General features: G+C 41.2%; 1 protein-coding gene across 2 annotated transcripts in view; it reads right to left on the minus strand.

The window, feature by feature from the left end:
• Smap1 (small ArfGAP 1) overlaps positions 1-8,783 on the minus strand; it is a 127,800-nt gene that overhangs the window by 79,129 nt on the left and 39,888 nt on the right. The gene's annotated exons all lie outside the window — the stretch shown is intronic.

Below are 8,783 nucleotides of genomic sequence, written 5' to 3' on the forward strand. Positions count from 1 at the left end.
CCCCCGCCACACGCCCAAATCTTATGAGAGCTCTCATTTGAGTGAGTCAAAGTACAAACAAAGAAAACAATAAGGGAGGGACACAAAGGTACAAGGGGTCAAATCTCTTCCAATGGGAAGTGATCCAAGGGAACAGGAGTGGGGGGAGGGGCAGGGGACAGAAGAGGAATGAAGATGTGCTGTGTATGGGATGCTAACAACTCCAATGGGAGCATCATGTGCTAAGACAGAAACTCTCAGCAAGTACAAAACAGGTAATGGGAAATGGGAGCAAGGGGACTAGAAAACAGTTGTAATGTGTACATGACTGTAAATGGCATGAGTTGAAAACATGCACTAATAAAATAAAAAACCACTGTAAAGAACATCACAAAAAAGATGACTCCAGCTACTGAGCAGCAGAAGTAGTGCCCTTTCTGTGTGTAGATGACCTTTCTTTTGGCTAATTAGATGGAGTCGGTCCAGGGTGCTTCACAAAGAAAATGTTTTCTACTTTGGTGAACGTGAGTAATAAACAAGTGGTGTCTATGAATTTGAAAAAAGAAAAATAAGTACCAAAACTAAAAGAAACACCAAGAAACATACTATAAGCATTCTGGTTTTTATTCAATTATAATGGAGGTTACACACGCATCTTGCCACATAAGATGGGTGTCTTGGTTGCCCTGCCAGTGTAGAAAAATGCCTTCTGGAACCTTAATCCTTTTACCTATTTCGTTTTCCTAAAAACTATCCCCTAAATCTAAAATTTTAAAACTAATTTATGTGAAGTTTTTTCACTCAGAATATTTGAAACAGTAGCAGGCTAGCCCACAGCAAAAAGCTCTTTATGAAGCATACAAGATATTGTTTAAAATAGTAACAATAGATAAAAATCAAATATTACTTTTTTTTAGCTGGGCGGGGTGTTGCTTTGCTACCCCAGCTGGTCTTGACTTTATGATCCCCTATATCAGCCTTCCAAGTAGCTAGGATTACAAGGGCACAAAAGATTGTGTGTGTGTGTGTGTGTGTGTGTGTGTGTGTATGTGTTTGAGCACAGGGTCTACAGAGTTTCATTAAGTAGATCGGAATCCTAGTGATCCACCTGCATTCAGCCTCCCAAGAGCTGGGAGTACAGGCGCGCACCACCACACCCAGTCTCAATCATCTCAGCACGCCATGGGGGTGAGGCCCGCATGACATGCCAGGGATAAAACCCCAGCAGCTGGAAAGATATTTTTAAAAATAAAGTATTAGGGGCTGAGGAGATGGCTCAGCGGTCTAAGCACCTGCAGGACAAGTGCAAGGACCCAGCTTCAATCCCCACTACAGCATGCCAAGCCAGCCCTAGGCGCTGAGCCAGCCACTAAAACCAGACATGGTGGTGCACACCTGTAATCCTCGCCCTGGGAGGGCTGAGACTGGAGGATCACTATGAGACAGAGCTACACAGTGAGACTCTGTACCAAATACATAAAGGTTAAAAATAAAAGAAAAAAGACATATGGCTGAGGGTGGTAAAAGTGCTTTCTTAGCATGTGTCAGACCCTGAGTTTAATCCCCAGGACCATATACATATATCTATATTAAAATAATAAGCAAATAAAACAAAACCTAGAAATCAGTAAGGAAAAAAAACCCAACAGAAAAATGCACAGAAAGCTATGAACGGGTAATTCACAAAAGAAATGTATAATTAAGGAACATACAAAAACATGCTCAGTTTCACAGGTAATTAGGGGAAACATCTACGAGGGCCTCCATTTTGCACCCACCACTTTCGTAAAGTTTTTATACCTATCAGTAGGGTTTACAAGAATGAGAATAAGGGGCTGGGGAGATAGCCTAACAGTGTAGACACTTGCCTGGCAAGCCCATGGACCCAGGTTCAATCCCCAGTATCGTACGATGTGCCAGCCTAGGATCCCTGGGTGCACCATGTCGGTCACCAACACCGGGCATGATGGCTCATGCCTGTAATCCCAGCACGGGAGAGACTGAGATAGGAGGAACACCATGAGCCTGAGCTACGTAGGGAGACCCTGTACCAAATGAATGAATGAATACATGCATGCATGCATGCATGCATGCATGATTAAATGACTGAAGGACTGCCTCAAAAAGCCTTATAACTACATGAGTAAATCTTAAATACAATACTGAGATTAAGAAAAGTTATAGCTGAATCATACAGCATGGAGCCATTAGCACAAGCTGAAAAGCATCTAAAATTTAAAGGCTTGCATATGAACTAAAGTCATCTACAAACGCTGCAAAACTGAGGCTAGCAACCGGGAGTGAGAACAGAGGACAGGCACACTCCGGGCTTCAGAGCCCTGGCTACCCTGAACGTCCACAGCCATGTGGTAAAGCACCAACTGCTGCCTTGGAAGGAGAGCGGCGGCGCCATACAATGTTACCTCTTTGGGTCAGAGTCAAAAATAATCTGAAAACACGGCAGCAAAGCTAATACACAATGTGCACACAGGAATACAAGACTTAGCACTACAATTCTTCCTACCTGTATCCTTTCATAATTTTGTTTTCTAATGAAGAATTTCAAATATTGCTTGCATAGTTCAATGGAAACAGAAAACTAAGTTATCTAGAAATAACGTTAAATACTCAGAAACTTAAAATTATCAGATTTCTATAAATTTACTTGAGTATGAAAAACCAGTAACATATGAGTCATCAATAAAAAGCTTTTTATAAACAGTAGGTTTCTGTCTTAAATACAAATTTCCTACACAAGTGTGCCACCACTAAGTCAAATACCCTATCCCCGGGCCCCATAATTTTTAATCTAAAGATAAAAAATTACTCTAAAAAACAGAATTCGTAGGCTACTAATTATAAAAAGTTTAAAAAATTAAAAATCATATGGCCCCTCAAACTCACTAATGACACAGGGTGTGTACGCAGCCTTTTCCCAGATAACCTTCTTTCGTGTTTGAGAAATGACGTCTATAACCCAACGGAGCTTCCCTTGGGGCTCCTGTGACCACTCTCGACACAGCTGCCTTCTCCAGTAGGTCTAGGCATTTCTAACATCTGGAACAATTTATAATGCAGCAACCTGTCCCAAGCTTTACACAGACACCAAAGGAAAATAGAAACAGATCACTTGCTGGAGGGTTCGACTATTTTAGTAAGAAGGCACACGTACATCGCGTGTCTCTCACTCCCACTGTGCTGAGTATCCTGGGGCTGAGGAGGGCAGGTTCCACCTCTGCAGTGGGGCAGCTGCCTCCCTAAGGACCACCCAGCGAGGCCCAGGCTGCACTCACAGACCATACTTTGAAAAGCAGTTTTAACTACTCTTCAGTCACAAGCACTCAGCATATAGCATCTGCTCCTCCACTCCACCCCAGTGATGGAGCACAAGTTCCAACCCCCCCGAAATAGGAGGTAAGAAAAACCCTATCTGTGCTGGATTTTCTCCCATACATGCAGAACCATGCTCACTTCGGCAGCCCATAAACCAATACACAGAAGAGCTAACATGACATGAATTGATCAATTAGGCACAGTAAGATTAACAGCAAGCAGATACAATGATATGCTGTAATAAATGCTACAGGGATATGGTCTCTCACTGTGTCTTACTGTATTATACTCACCATTCTTATTTTTTATTTTTTATTTGGTACAGGGTCTCACTATGCAGCTTGGACTAGTAGTGATCCATCTGTCTCAGCCTCCTCACTGCTTGCATTACAGGCATGCACCACCACACTTGGTTTCAGGACCAGCACGGCACACCTGGGGTTCCAGGGCAGCATGACATGTGGTACTGGGGATCGAACCAGGGTTCTTGCGCTTGCCAGGCAGGTGCTTAGACCGCTGAGCTATCTTCCCCACCCTATACTCACCATTCTTGAGATGATGTAAAACATCGCAGGAAATACTTTACAGCATCACTGTGGCCTATCGAAAGTGCCAACATCAGTGCATGCCTAGGGAACACTTTAACACAAGCAGGGGACACCACAACAGTGATGCATATCTGAGACGGCCAATGCACAGCCAACAGGCAGGCAGCACACACGGCAGGGCTACTCTGGCCAAAGGGATGAACCGTTCTGGGCAAAACGGCGCGTGAAGCGCATTGCAGGGCTTGGGGTAATGAACACAGCACAACTTCACTTCTGGGTATTTCCACTCAGTGCTGAGAGATCACAGCAGACTGGGGGCAGACTACAAACAGTGAGACCATGATGAGGGAGAAGCTCGGCCCTCCCTTCATCTTGTGTTAGTGCATGCTATGATAATGAGCGACTACACCCAGCATGGAGGTCACACACACACACACACACACACACACACACAGTGTCCTGACCATTTCTACTCCCCCGGCCCTCCCTTCCCACCCTGATTCCTCCTTCCCCAGTACCCTTGCCATTGCCACAGACTCTACCGCCTTCCTTATTTCTTAACACTGCTCTTTAAAATACTTATATTTTAGGTTTCATATAACCAACAATTTATTCCACTTAGCAGTAGTCTCAAGACCTATCCACATCCCAAATGCGTCCCTCGATGGCTACACACACTCCACTGTGCATACACATCACATTTCCATATCTGTTCACCCACTGCTGGGCTCAGGTAATTTTCACGGCTTAGCTACTGGGAGCTGTGCAGCCATAAGCATGAGTGAGCACAAATGTACCACTAGAGTGCGACTTCAGCTCTTCTGGGAAAATACCCAGGAGAGCTACTATTTTAGTTTTTTGAGGAATCTCCAAAGTACCTGCCTACACTCCCACCACCAATGTAGGCTTGCTTTCCCCCACAACTTCCCAGCAGTTGTGTTCCAAATCCTGATGAAGCCCAGTCCTACTGGGGTGACAATCTTCCTCCAGGGTGTTCTGATGTGCATTTCCCTAACAGGCAAGGATGCTGGACATCTTTGCATGTACGGATTGGCCACCTATATTTCTTTGTGTCTAATTTCAACTGCTCGTCTTATAACTAGTTCTTTTATTTGGGGGGATATATAGATATATTGGTACCAGGGATCAAACTCAGGACCTTGTGCTTGCCTGGCAGCTACTTAGGCTGCTGAGCTATCTCCCTGGCTTTGTATATTCTTGATACAGTTCTCTGTCTGAATAGCTGATAGTAACAAAATTTTCCCATTCTGTAGGTTGTGTTTTCATTCCATGGACTGTTTCCTTTGCTGGGCAGAAACTTTTTAATTTGAAACAAATCTCAGTTAATGATTCTTGGTATTTTTTCTTGTATAACTGGGGTCCCATTCATGAACTCTTTGCCTATGTCTTCAAGAATTTTGCCACTCTTTTTCGTCCAGCAAATTCAGTGTTTCTACTTTTATACGTCTTTGATTCATGTTGATATTAGTACACAGTGAGAGACATACGTCAAGATCCATGCTTCTACATACGGACAACCATTTCTCTCAGCACTGTTTGTTAAAGAGGCTATCGCTGCTCAGCATGTTATTGGAACCTTGGCATAAAATCATATGGCTGAACATGCTTGGAGTTGTTTCTGCACCCTCAACTTTCCTCCGTTGTTCAATATGCCTGTTTTTGTGCCAGTATCATGCTGCTTCTGCTACTGTGGCGCTATAATATAGCTTGAAGTCTAAGACTGTACCGCTTGCCTTGCTCTTGACTGCTTTGGCTATTCCAGGTCTCTTCTGGTTCCTTATACAATGTTTTCATTTTCTTTTTTCTAGTTCCATGAAATGATCTGATGGTATTTTGATGGGAGATTCCATTAAATCTATGTTTCATTCTTTTTTTTTTTTTTGGTGATCATGAACCTTTCTTAGCTGTTTCACATATGCACTGAGGAACTGGTAAGTGTGGTGCTGATATCCTGATTCTAAAGGGAGAACAGAGAGCAGGGTCTTTCATTCTCTAACCGTGAACCTCAAGAAAGATTGTCAGCCCAACAGATGCAAGCAAAACCACTTTCCACAGTCAGGGGCCTTCCAAGTGATTATACAGAGGTCAGTAAATGCAAGTAAAGTCAGGACAAGCCAGAAGTGCAAGGTGTGCACCCCAACTTGAAGGGTTTTGCTACACTATAACAATGTGGTCAAAAATTACAATATCGAAGCACTTTATTACAAAGTTTTCAATTTAAATATACTAATGGTCCTTAAATTCGTATAATACTAAGTGAATAATAATTTTCATATAGAAATGAAAGACAGTTTTAGTATGGAAACTCAATAGAAAGTGAAAAAATGAAGCTTACTACAATGATAAATCATTACATGACTCAATAACGTAAAAAACAAGAGGGATGGTAAGATAGCTCAGTGGACAAGCGCCTGCCTGGCGTCAGACTCTGGCTTCTTCAGAATTCCAGTGAGGCCTGACGCTTCCAGACTGGCAGTCCCTGCCCGGAACTGCATCCTTGGCCCCTCTGGTTCTGCAGCTTCCATCATGACGGGGCAGCTTCCTACCGGTTCCGCTGGCTCCGCAGGATGCAGACTGACCACTGTGTACTAACCCGCTCCTTGTCCTGCCTCGTAAATCTCCTGGGTGATTATACTGTACATTATTTTTTCTAATGCTCTGTTTTTTTACAGAACCCACAGTATCATCTCATTTATTTGTAGTATCTGAGAAAAAGTCAAATAGAAATAGCAGAATAGTGTTTTTCAGGGCCAGGGAGGCAGAAAAAGTAGGGTAAAGAGTATAAATTTGTAATTAGGCAGGATGATTTATGTCTAGAGCTGTAATGTATAGCATGAGACCTACAATTAATAATACCGTATTATATACTAAAAGGATGGAAGGTGACGAACAGATATATATGACTGCATATGTAATCTCATTGTGCACAGCAGAATACATAGCACAACATCATGACATTTACCTTAAAATTATGTAATAAAAATAAGTTTTAAAACATGTGAGAATAATGAAACATTGGTAATTGAAAATTCTAACAAATATCACCATGAAATCAATTAAATTTGTATTTTTAGCATTCAGAATAAATGTGAAGATTAAGGCAAATTCCGCACTGGTTTGAGATTAGCTGAACAGTATATGAACAATGGTTTCAACAGCACAAGATACAATAAGCAGCATTTGACACATGAACTGTAGTAGCGATATGGTCACTGGATGTTAGAGTTTGATTTTAAAAAAAAAAAAAAAAACCTGTTTTCAAGAACTGGCACAAAAACAACAAATTTATAACTGAATCATGAGATTCCCTATGTCCACTTAGCTTCCAGAAAATGGAGAGGATGAATGCAGTGGATAAAACTCTTTTCCATCATTTTGCCAGCAGAGCCAGGCTTTCATTTCAATGGTGGCAGTAACACCATTAATTCTGTCATTTCTGCTGTATGGTGTTATTATCTCTATGAATTACACTGAGGACAAACATTATAAATGAATTTAACTATTCAAGAAAACTGGAAGAAAGGGAAGATTTGTACAACAAAAACATATTAAAATAATTTTCTTTTCATGCCTTGCTTCTACTACATTATACTGAGTTCTACTTCTGGCCCAAAAGTGGAGAACAATGAATTTACCTTACTGGCTAAAACTACTTAGAAACCAAACAAAATATAGAAAACACTCCTGAAAAATCAAAAGTCAAGAGATGGCAAACAAACTAGATGACAGCCCCACAATGAACTCAGCACATGTAAAAAGTTCCAAAAAACAAGCTGTTAAAACAAGTAGGTCAAGAAGGCTGGTGAGACAGCTCAGCAGACTAAGCACCTGCTTAGGCAAGCGCTGGGATCAGGGTTCGATCCCTGACAGCACATGCTGCCCAGGCCTCACCCCAGGGTATGCTGAACCAGCCACCAAGACTGGGCCTGGTGGTGCACGCCTGTAATCCCAGAGCTGTGGAGGCTGAAAACAGGAGGATCATTATGAATCTGAGCTGCATAGTGTGACCTTGTGTCAAACACATAAAAATAAAAAAGTAAGTAAAGTTAACAGGTTGCAGAATGTAAGATAGACAGAAACTTACATTATTTCTGCATATCATAAGTAATAATCAGAAATTGAAATTAAAAATATTGTTTCTAGCAGTATTGAAAATAAAAATAGCAAATGTGGCAAAAAGAAAGCAAGCTCTATACACTCAAACCTATAAACTACATCTGAGAAAATTAAGTAAGACTTAAATAAAAGGAGAGATATACTTTGTTCACAGACTGGAATACTTTATTATTAAAGATGTTATTCTTTCAAATACATCTACAGATTCAAAGTAACCCCAGTTAAAATCCCACAAGTGTACTTACTGGAAGTAACTAACTGCGACTGTTTAAAATTCATATAGACATTTAGAACACATAAAATAAAACCTTTTAAAAAGTGACAAAGATAGACAACTCATACTACCTGACTTCAAGGCTTATTACAAAGCTATAGTAATTGATACACTGTAACAATGGTAGAAAGCCACAAAAAAGCACTAAATTTCATAAATACTCCCTAACATATGAAGTCAGCTGATTTTTGATAAAAGTGCAAAGCATGAAGACAATTTAGAGGACAAAGTAATCTTTTAAAAAAAGGACTGAATATTCATAAAGAGAAAATTAACTTTGACCCATACCTCTTATTGTATCCAGAAAGCAACACAATGGACCTAATTTTTTTGCAGAACCGGGGATTGAACTCAGATCCTTGCGTTTGCCAGTCAAGCACTTATCCTACTGAGCCATCTCCCCGGCCCCATGGACCTAATTTTAAAACAAAAAATTTCAGACACAACAAAGGAGGAAATCTTGAGGCCAGGAAAATGGCTCAGTAGAATAAGGGCCTGAGTTCAATCCTTGG

The sequence above is a fragment of the Octodon degus genome, unplaced genomic scaffold, assembly GCF_000260255.1.
Source record: "Octodon degus isolate 3935 unplaced genomic scaffold, OctDeg1.0 scaffold00061, whole genome shotgun sequence".
NCBI classification, from domain to species: Eukaryota; Metazoa; Chordata; class Mammalia; order Rodentia; family Octodontidae; genus Octodon; species Octodon degus.